The sequence below is a fragment of the Chrysoperla carnea genome (assembly GCF_905475395.1).
Source record: "Chrysoperla carnea chromosome X unlocalized genomic scaffold, inChrCarn1.1 SUPER_X_unloc_3, whole genome shotgun sequence".
Classification (NCBI taxonomy): domain Eukaryota; kingdom Metazoa; phylum Arthropoda; class Insecta; order Neuroptera; family Chrysopidae; genus Chrysoperla; species Chrysoperla carnea.
Window position 1 is genome coordinate 216767 of NW_025408156.1, and position 12516 is coordinate 229282.

Sequence of the window (12516 nt, forward strand, 5' to 3'; positions counted from 1 at the left end):
ATGTGTTTTCTACATGGTACTTTGACTTACATAGGGACTTATATTATTGTGAATAATGATATAATTGAAAACCTTTATTTTTTATTTGATAGAATTATTATATTTTATCATTTAAATATTTATAATAAATACATTATTTTTATAAAGTAAAAAAATATGGCCGAAGAAAATTCTACAGCTGTTGCAGCAACTGCGGTTACTGCTGCTTCTACAACACCAACAAAAAAAGCAACAGCTTCTGGTGCTAAACGTACAAAACAACATTCAAAACCAACACATCCACGTACATCAGAAATGGTTGTTAACGCAATTAAAAATTTAAAAGAACGTGGTGGTTCATCATTACAAGCAATTAAAAAATATTTAGCTGCAAATTATAAAGTGGATTCTGATAAAATTTCACCATTTATTAAAAAATATTTAAAAGCTGCTGTAACTGAGGGAGCCTTGGTACAAACTAAAGGTAAAGGTGCATCTGGTTCATTCAAATTGGCTGCTTCCGCTTCATCTAATTCTTCAGCTAAATCAAAAGTATCCAAAAAAGAAAGTGGAGCAAAAGGTTCAGCAAAGAGTGCTAAAAGTAAACGGGCACCAAAAGAAAAGAAAGCCACAACTACATCATTGGCAGCCAAAAAGCCTAAAGCAAAAAAAGCGACTCCATCATCATCAACTGCTGCTAAAAAAGTTACTGCAAAATCATCAGCGGCATCAAAAAAAGCACCAGTTAAAGCAAAACCAGCAAAAAGTACAAAATCCGCTGCCAAAAGTAGCCCTGCTCGTAAACCGAAAGCACCAAAAGCTAAGAAAGCTTCTGTTGCCAAATCATCTCCTACAAAAATTAAAAAAGCAGCACCAAAAAAGAAATGATCTGTTACTTTAATAATATATTGAAATATTTCATTATTTTTGCTAAAAAATGAAAATAACATAGGCCTTAATACAGGCCACAAATTAATATTTGATAAGAGTAAATTATTTTTTGTATAAATATTTTATAAAATAATAGTTAAGAAACATTTGCCACAGTCAGTACCACGGATGGGTGGCCACTTGAGAATACTGTGTGCGGTTGCATTTTTATTTAAAATATATGGTATAATAAATAAGTATATATTTAAATTGATTACTTCATTGAAAATTTTAATAATATACTTTAATATTAATGATATTTATGAAAAATATATATTTGTAAAAATTTTCATTTATTACTGGCAACAGCCATACCACGTTGAAAACACCGGTTCTCGTCCATTATCTGTACAGCGTTCATACCGTACAGTACAGTGAATTGTTGAAGCAAATTATTGTATAATTACATTCAAAGCGAAAACAATTTCATACACACACCTACAGAACAAGTTAAATCAAATATAAAAAAGTATAAAAACAAACTATAAAATAAGTGACGGGCGTAGCCAAACAAAAAAAAGGGGGCGACCTAGTCGCTCCCCTGCTATCACTAAAGTTTTAAAAGTGCAACCCGATGACGTCGGAATACAACAAAGCACCGAAGAAGAAGCCAACAAAATAGAAAAAATAGTTAGTGAAAATAGCGAGAACACAAGTGCAGTGCCTCCAAGAATGGAAAACCAAAACAAAAACAATATACAAAACATTTTCAAAAAACAAACAGAAGTGCAAGTGCAAGTGCCCACAAAAAACAGTTTTAATCCCCTAACCACTGAAGAAGGTCAAATAGTAGAAGATGTGGAACAAGAAGACACAGACCCAAAAGAAATTAATGAAAATGACAAAAACACAGAAAGGACACAAGGAGGTAAGAATAAACCACCTCCAATTGTTATACACAGCACTCCAAATAACCATAAGGAGTTCATGGAGCAAATAAAGGAACATGTGAAAAAGGGATTCCATGTGAAATACACGTTCAAAAAAACGAATCTATTCATCCATGACTCAAATGAATATAAAAACTACGTCAAAATGCTAGACAACGAAAACATGGAGTTCCATACATACACGGAAAGGACAGAAAAACACCACGCCTTCGTATTGGTCGGGCTACCAAGAGGAATCGACGAAGAGGAAATTAAGCAAGACATAGAGAAATGCCTCAAAACAAACATTATTAAAGTATATCCAATGAGATCCTCCTACAGATCTCTATATCTTGTGATCACCGGACAAAGCACGTCCCTAAAACAACTAACCCAAGAAGTTAAATATGTGTACAACGTAAAAATTACCTGGGAAAGGCACAGGAACGCCAAACTAATTATCCAGTGTCACAGATGTCAGGCCTGGTCACATGCCACTACGAACTGTAGAATGAACCCAAAGTGCCTAAAATGCGCAGGACCTCACTGGAGCCGTGACTGTACAATAAAAGAAAACACGGAAGAAAATAAAAAACTTTTAAAATGTGCAAACTGTGAAAATAACCACCCGGCAAACTCTACAGAATGCCGAATTTATATCAACAAAATCGAGCAGATAGAAAGGAGAAGAAAAACAAACACGGTCCCTGTAAGAAATCAACAAAAATTCGTGCCAGCACCACTACCTCCAACAAATGTCTGGGCAATGGCAAACCCATTCACTCAAAATGATAGACCCACCCAAGTGTACGCACATGTACACAGCCAAGCACCAACACAAACAACATCCATATCTACTACTACTAACATAAACAATTTGGTAAGTGAGTTTGACACATTAAACAAATTAATAGATGTAGAAAGAATGCTAAAATATGTAAAAGACCTAAACCATGACCTTATGAAATGCAAAAACGAATTAGAGAAATTCATGGTTTTCAACAACTTTTGCACAAAAAATTTTAGCCAATGTCCGCCGTAAAATGTGCGACATGGAATGCTAATGGGCTACGCCAAAACCTTGGTGAACTTAGATCGTTCATCAGAGAACAAAAGGTGGACATTATGATGATAAATGAAACCAAATTATCAGGAGAACATAAAATAAAAATTAGAAATTTTAATATAATTAGGAAAGATAGAACAACACAAGGCGGAGGTGTAGCAATAATAATAAAAAATAGCATTCCGTTTCGCACATTTGAAATCAATGGTTCCGTATCCATAGAATGCGTCGGAATCGAACTATTAAATAATATAAAAATTATTGCAGTGTATAACACTCCCGCTAACAAGTTCCCCATGGAGGATCTAGCAAAATTGTTCAGGATGGGTAACAAAATATTAGTAATAGGTGATCTTAATGCTCGCCATACGGCATGGAAGAATCATGTATCAAACACAAACGGACGAACATTACATAAATTCACTAACGACAATAACATCGTCATCCAACACACAGACAACCCCACACATTTTCCAACTAACGGAATGACACCCACCTTCATTGATCTTGTGATTAATAAAAATGTTAACAACATCACGCACCCAACCTCAATACCAGAGTTATCATCAGACCACAACCCGGTAATATTTAATATTACAAACTTAAATAAAGACAACACCAAACACATTGTCACTTCCTATAAATCAACCGATTGGGCAGAGTTTAGAAAAAAATTAAATTCAACAATAAAAATCAATAATAAAATAAACAATGCCCAAGAAGTTGATCAGGAAATAGATAACTTCACAAAAGGGGTGCAACAAGTCCAAAAAGCTCACAGCCGACGGGTCGTGATAGTTGATAACAGGTATCTCCCTGATGATAACACAAAAAACTTAATCAAATATAAAAATGCGATGAGGAAACTGTACCAAAAAAGATTTATACCAGGCCTCAAAGCAGATATAAACAAAATCACGAAAATGATCAGGAGGAACATTAAAAACAAGATCAATGAACAGTGGGAAAAAACACTAACGGACTTACGACCCGGTGACAGAACAATGTGGCGAATAACGAAGACGTTTAAAAAACCGAGACAACAAATCCCCACAATCACCACGAACGATAATAATTACATGACGGACAAAGACAAAGCTGACATAATAAGTGAAACTTTAGAGGAGATCCAGACTAACGAACAGACTACTCCACTAGAAGAGGACATAAAACGAAGAATACATGAATTCTTTCATACCACACAAACACCACAAAACAACACCAAAATAAAGCTCACAACCCCCCAAGAAATTAAAAACATAATTAAAACCCTCCCAAATAACAAAGCCCCAGGACAAGACGGGATAGACACCAAAATAATCAAAAACTTTACCACCAAAGCTATAGTACAACTTCAGTACATAATAAATGCAATCCTGAGGATAGGATACTTCCCTGAGTCCTGGAGAACGGCAATAGTGATCCCAGTACCGAAACCTAACAAGGATCATAGTAATCCCAAAAATTACAGACCAATAAGCCTCCTGAGCACGCTGTCCAAGATAGCGGAAAAAGTCATTTTGGAAAGAATAAACAAGATAAGTCAGTCCAAAAATATAATAATACACGAACAATTCGGATTCAGAAGTGGTCATGGCACTTGCATGCAAGTTGCCAGAATAGCAAGTGACATAATACAAAATTTTAACAAAAGTAACGTCACGGCCATGGCCCTTCTGGATATTGAGAAAGCCTTTGACACGGTATATATTGATGGACTGATTTACAAACTAATAAATTATGACTTCCCAAGATGGCTAATAGCACTACTGGACAGTTACCTCAGAGGAAGGGGATTCTATGTAAAAATAAACAACAGCACATCGGAACTCCGACACCCAAAAGCAGGTGTGCCACAAGGATCGGTACTTGGGCCCATATTGTTCACCTACTTTATTAATGATATCCCAAAATTTGCCAAAACAAAAACTGCGATATACGCGGATGACACTGCCGTGTACGCCCACTCCTTTAGTGCTCAGGTGGCAACAAAACAACTACAAATACACCTGGATATGATACTTAAGTTTGCCAGGGACTGGAAAATCAAAATAAATAACAGCAAAACTGAACATATAATTTTTAGCAAAAAATTTACAAATGTCAAAATCTACGATCCACTTAAGGTAGACGGCGTAGCCATAGTCCCTGCCAAGCACAAAGTAAAGTACCTAGGTGTGTACCTCGATAGGACATTATCGTTTGTCCCACATATCAACCACCTGATCAGTAGGGGAAATGGGTGCATACGACAACTATACCCACTCCTGAACAAATACAGCAAACTCAGCACCAAAAATAAAAAAATGTTATACACTGCAATAATAAGACCAACTATAACCTACGGAGCCCCTGTGTGGAACAGCGTTTCAGACACGACATATCTAAGACTGCAACGTATACAGAACAAATGCCTCCGACTTACACTAAACAAAGATAGATACGCTAGAATACAAGACATACATAGAGAGACAGACATACCGACAATCAAAGACTATACCAAACATGTAACGCATTCTTTCTACACTAAGTTGATTAAAAACAGCTACTTAACCAAAAATATGGTGAAGTCAAACTCACTAACCAAAAAACACAAACAAATATATACAAAATATTTAAATAATGTATAACAAAATATTTTACAGTATATAATAAAGATAAAATACCCATTCCTTATAAGAGCCTGTAGCGTCGTGCCAGCGTTCCCGACTGGCACTCCGAAAGCAGGCGTTCAAGTCCCACTCAAAGCATTAAATTTTTTTTTTTTCCTTTTTAAATCTAATTTTACATGCAAAAACACATAGGCAATGGGCCATATAAGTTAGCCACAGCTATTGCCTAAAACATAAAACAGGTTTTTTTTTAAAATTTTCCTGTAAAGAGCATATGAACAAAAATTAATTTAACATATACCTGCTCAAACAAATAAATTAAATATCCTAAGCATAATTGCGACACAGCAATCTGCATGAAAGAAAAAATAAGTTAGGATGAAAGCCTTTTAAGGCTAATAACCTATAATAGAAAATAAAAGTTTTGTAATATATGTTATGTATGTAATGTATTGTATTTTTAAATGTTGATTAATAAACTGTTTTTGAATTTGAATTTGGTTCTCGTCCGATCACCGAAGTTAAGCAACATTGGGCACAGTCAGTACTTGGATGGGTGACCGCTTGGGAACACTGTGTGCGGTTGCCTTTTTATATTAAAAATATAAATTATTTTTCTTCTTTTCTTTTTTTTTACACACCATATATAAATATATGTTATTTAGAAATGTAAACCTTTTATATTATTCGTCAACAAATAAATATTATTTTTTGTATAAAATTTTATTGCATTTATAACTCATATCATGGTTACTTTAAAGCGAGAAGTTTTTTTAATATTTCAAATGAATATAAAATAATATAAATTTTATGAAATTTATTTATTTTTAGAAATAGCAATCGCTTATAATTATAACAAAATTTTAATAATGTTTAATTTTATTTCAATAATTTATATATATATATATATATATTTTTTAATAAAAATAATATACTCTTATTTAATAATATATGTTGGTCCTATATATAGGACCGAAAATATTTCTTATTTGTTTTTTTTTTTTTAAATTGTCATTTAAAACGCTTATGCACGTTCTCCACGAATACGTCTTGCCAATTGTATATCCTTAGGCATAATTGTAACACGCTTTGCATGAATTGCGCATAAATTGGTATCTTCAAATAAACCTACTAAATAGGCTTCACTAGCTTCTTGTAATGCCATAACAGCTGAACTTTGGAAACGTAAATCGGTTTTAAAATCTTGTGCAATTTCACGTACTAAACGTTGGAATGGTAATTTACGAATTAACAATTCAGTACTTTTTTGATAACGACGAATTTCTCGTAAAGCTACTGTACCAGGACGATATCTGTGTGGTTTTTTTACTCCACCAGTTGCTGGTGCACTTTTACGTGCAGCTTTCGTTGCTAATTGTTTTCTTGGTGCTTTACCACCAGTTGATTTACGTGCAGTTTGCTTGGTTCTAGCCATTTTCAAATAATAATGTTTTTACAAAAAAACACACAATTTTAAAAATTATATTCGACAATTTGATACTACAAAGTCAAATGTTTAAATGCGAAATAAATGTGTTGTATTTATATTTATATGAAATTTCAAAATTTTTGTTGTCATATCCTATTGGATAGCTATCAGAGTATGGACTAATCAAATTGTATAGGCGTGGCTTAAAAAATCTTTAATGCTTTATATAAAAAGGCACAATTGTACCGGCGCTCACATACATTACAATACTTGTGAGGTTAACACACGTGTTATCCGTTCGTTAAAATATTGTAAATAATTTTTTATTAAAATGACTGGCAGAGGAAAAGGTGGAAAGGGTCTTGGAAAAGGGGGTGCAAAACGTCATAGAAAAGTTTTGCGTGATAATATCCAAGGTATTACAAAACCTGCAATTCGTCGTTTAGCACGACGAGGTGGAGTAAAACGTATCTCTGGTTTAATTTATGAAGAAACACGTGGTGTACTTAAAGTATTCCTTGAAAATGTTATTCGGGATGCTGTTACATATACTGAACACGCAAAACGTAAAACAGTTACAGCTATGGATGTTGTATATGCATTAAAACGACAAGGTCGTACTTTGTATGGTTTTGGAGGTTAAGAAAATATAATAATTTACTTAAAATATTTAGTAAATTTATTAAAGAATATTTAATACATCCGATAAATTTAAACAGGCTTTCCTTTTTGGGAAGCCACTAATTTTATTTATATAAGAGTAAATAAATTTGTTAATAAATATAACATATTATATAATTTGTTTACAACAAATTATTTTGTTTATAACATACATTACCAAATATTTTTATTTATTTTTTTTTTTTTATTGTAATATATCTGCAATAATAAATTATAATTTGTATATTATCTATTTTATTTTACAATAACTTATTGAATTTTTGAAAAAATTTTATTATAAATTAATATACTATTATATTTTTTATATATACAAGTTAAGAGTAACAAGTATCGATAGGAGATTATCGAATTTATAACTAATAAAACATTTCGCCTTAATCAAAGAAAATAAAGATTTTGCTATACCATTTTTTATACTTTCAATAAATAATTTATTATTAAATTTTTATTATTTCATTTATTTTTTAAAATTATTAAAAATATTTTTCTAATAATTATAAGCGTACATAAACAAGTAGTAAATGTAAAATGAAAATAATAAAGGTAATGTAATGCATTTGCATTACACTGATTTACGATATATATTCCGCGATATCCTTTATTATATTTAAAATTAATAATATTGATATACTAATAATAGATATATTCAAGCTATTAATATATAAAATTTTATATTAAATATGATATTAATAATTGTTTATTTTATTTTTTTGTATATATAAAAATAATTTACTCTTATTTAAAAAATTTGATGGCTCTCTTAAAAAGAGAGCCATTTTTATATGTTGATGTATTTTTATGTTATCAATTAAATAATATTTTCGATTTATTTATTTTGAACTTGTATATTTTGTAACAGCTTTAGTACCTTCACTAACAGCGTGCTTTGCCAATTCACCAGGTAATAATAATCGAACTGCGGTTTGAATTTCCCGACTTGTGATTGTTGAACGTTTATTATAATGTGCTAAACGTGATGCTTCAGCAGCAATACGTTCAAAAATATCATTAACAAAACTGTTCATGATACTCATAGCTTTACTAGAGATACCAGTATCAGGATGCACTTGTTTTAATACTTTGTAAATGTAAATTGCATATGATTCCTTGCGCTTCCTCTTCTTTTTCTTATCACTCTTTGATATATTTTTTTGAGCTTTGCCAGCTTTTTTTGCTGCTTTTCCACTTGTTTTTGGTGGCATTGTTACAAACAATTAATATACACAGATAGTTACAGAACACCAGTCAGTATATGTATGAGCGTGTCGTGTATACAACTAGCGTATTATATACGCGAAGATGGATATAACAATAAAAATGAATACTACTCTCTGATTGGCTGAAAATAATACTATAAGGTGATTGGTTTATTTTTAAAGTTTTATATTTTATAAATATTATAAATTAAAATACCCAAATAACATTTTAAACATTTATGTTACAATCCCCGTAACGTACACATCTGTGTGATTATATTTACAAAAAAAAATATTAATTAAATAAATTTATTCGCTATGTCTGGACGAGGTAAAGGTGGTAAAGTAAAGGGAAAGGCAAAGTCAAGATCAAGCCGAGCAGGATTACAATTTCCTGTTGGAAGAATTCACAGATTATTACGAAAAGGAAATTATGCTGAACGAGTAGGTGCTGGTGCCCCAGTATATTTGGCTGCTGTTATGGAATATTTGGCTGCAGAAGTTCTCGAGTTAGCTGGTAATGCTGCCCGTGATAACAAAAAAACACGTATCATTCCACGTCATTTACAATTGGCAATTCGTAATGATGAAGAATTAAATAAATTATTATCTGGTGTAACAATTGCTCAAGGTGGTGTATTACCAAACATTCAAGCAGTGTTATTACCAAAGAAAACTGAAAAGAAAGCATAAATTAAAAACATTGCATTAATTTTTATAATAATAATACATCGATCATAGGCCTTTTAATAAAAGGCCACAAATTTATTTAAAATAAGAGTAAAAATTATTTTTATAAATAATATATTATAATATTTTTTTAAAGAATCAATTTAAATAATTATAAATTAATGATTCTTTTTTTTTTTTTCTTTTTTTATATGTTATTATGGAAATAATTCATCATATTATGATGACATTTAGGTAACATATTATAAGAATATTCATAAAATATTATCAAAATAATATTGTATTATGATGATATTTAGACAAAATATTATAAGAATATACACAAAATATTATCAAAATAATATCATTAGATAACAAAACTGTTCATGATACTCATACCTTTACTAGAGATAAAAGTATCAGGATGCACTTGTATTAATACATATTATCACAACATCACAAAATATTTTTTAAACGGAAAAATTTTTTTAAAATTATTATAAAATTTGATTGAATTAAATTTCAATTTATTTTTTTAATAATTAAAGAAAAAAAAAAAAAAAAGCATATAAACTTTCTATTGAAAATGTTATTTTAAACTAGATGGCCAAGTGAACTTCGTTACACAAACAATATATGACGTATTCGTTATTTAAATAATCAGTATCCTTTGATATTATATCAATACGTTACTCTCTTCTTTTGATACATATTAATAAAATTTCAATTTATAAGATTTTATGTCAATTATATAAATAATATTATAAATTTTCTAAATACATAAGTTAAGTAACAAAAAATTTGAATAACAAGATAAATTTATATATTATGTTTTAATACTCGATACTATAATATATCGCATCCGTTACCAATTATTCGGTATCCTTTGATTTATACACAGAATGAACTAAAAATATATATCAAATTTATTTTATTTATTTATATATTTAATATTATTATTATTATTTTATATTACAAAGTTTCTTAACGAAGCTTACAATGATTTCTCATATCGTACTTAACAAAATTATTTAGATCATATAAAATTTAAATTGTTAAAAAATTTGTATATTTATTATTATTATTATTTATTTTTATTAAAATTACATAACATAAAATTAATAATATTTTAATAATTATATAAATTAATTCTTATTTAAAATAATCTTATATTAATCTCAACAAATACTCTAATAATATATTTTGTCATAAATTTTTTTATATTTAAAATAAATATTATAATATATAAATACTTATATCAGTATAAAATTTCTTTATATAATTATGAAAAAATTAATTTAATAGTTAATTATTGATATTAATGCATAAATAAAAGTATTTTCTAATGAAATATATTTTGTCAATGTTCGATTAACACATTTCATAATAATACGTTTTCATTATTGACAAAAAAAGTTTTTCTAAAAATGAAATCTTATACTATAATATATATATTTATATATTAAATTTTTTAATTATTTATATACTAATAATTTATAATAAATCGATATTAAATAAAAAATAAAAATATATACTTTTTAAGTTTACCTTAAAAATATTATTGTTTTGTATGATTGAAATAATTAATATTAAACTATGTTTATTAATAATTGTTAATAAAAAAATTAAATATATTTTAATTTATAAAATAAATATTATTATTAAATTTATAATTTATTATTTTATATATTATAGAAATTGAAAAAATAAATCATGTTTACTACGACAGTAAATTAGAAATACTATTTAATTTTTATGTGTTTTCTACATGGTACTTTGACTTACATAGGGACTTATATTATTGTGAATAATGATATAATTGAAAACCTTTATTTTTTATTTGATAGAATTATTATATTTTATCATTTAAATATTTATAATAAATACATTATTTTTATAAAGTAAAAAAATATGGCCGAAGAAAATTCTACAGCTGTTGCAGCAACTGCGGTTACTGCTGCTTCTACAACACCAACAAAAAAAGCAACAGCTTCTGGTGCTAAACGTACAAAACAACATTCAAAACCAACACATCCACGTACATCAGAAATGGTTGTTAACGCAATTAAAAATTTAAAAGAACGTGGTGGTTCATCATTACAAGCAATTAAAAAATATTTAGCTGCAAATTATAAAGTGGATTCTGATAAAATTTCACCATTTATTAAAAAATATTTAAAAGCTGCTGTAACTGAGGGAGCCTTGGTACAAACTAAAGGTAAAGGTGCATCTGGTTCATTCAAATTGGCTGCTTCCGCTTCATCTAATTCTTCAGCTAAATCAAAAGTATACAAAAAAGAAAGTGGAGCAAAAGGTTCAGCAAAGAGTGCTAAAAGTAAACGGGCACCAAAAGAAAAGAAAGCCACAACTACATCATTGGCAGCCAAAAAGCCTAAAGCAAAAAAAGCGACTCCATCATCATCAACTGCTGCTAAAAAAGTTACTGCAAAATCATCAGCGGCATCAAAAAAAGCACCAGTTAAAGCAAAACCAGCAAAAAGTACAAAATCCGCTGCCAAAAGTAGCCCTGCTCGTAAACCGAAAGCACCAAAAGCTAAGAAAGCTTCTGTTGCCAAATCATCTCCTACAAAAATTAAAAAAGCAGCACCAAAAAAGAAATGATCTGTTACTTTAATAATATATTGAAATATTTCATTATTTTTGCTAAAAAATGAAAATAACATAGGCCTTAATACAGGCCACAAATTAATATTTGATAAGAGTAAATTATTTTTTGTATAAATATTTTATAAAATAATAGTTAAGAAACATTTGCCACAGTCAGTACCACGGATGGGTGGCCACTTGAGAATACTGTGTGCGGTTGCATTTTTATTTAAAATATATGGTATAATAAATAAGTATATATTTAAATTGATTACTTCATTGAAAATTTTAATAATATACTTTAATATTAATGATATTTATGAAAAATATATATTTGTAAAAATTTTCATTTATTACTGGCAACAGCCATACCACGTTGAAAACAACCGGTTCTCGTCCGATCACCGAAGTTAAGCAACATTGGGCACAGTCAGTACTTGGATGGGTGACCGCTTGGGAACACTGTGTGCGGTTGCCT

The 12516-nt window shown here is 29.5% G+C and overlaps 1 non-coding gene across 1 annotated transcript; it reads left to right on the forward strand.

Moving 5' to 3' along the window:
- Window positions 1-12396: 12396 nt before the first annotated feature.
- On the forward strand, window positions 12397-12516 carry LOC123304205. The gene has a single exon (XR_006536248.1). It is a non-coding gene; the product is annotated as a 5S ribosomal RNA (ribosomal RNA).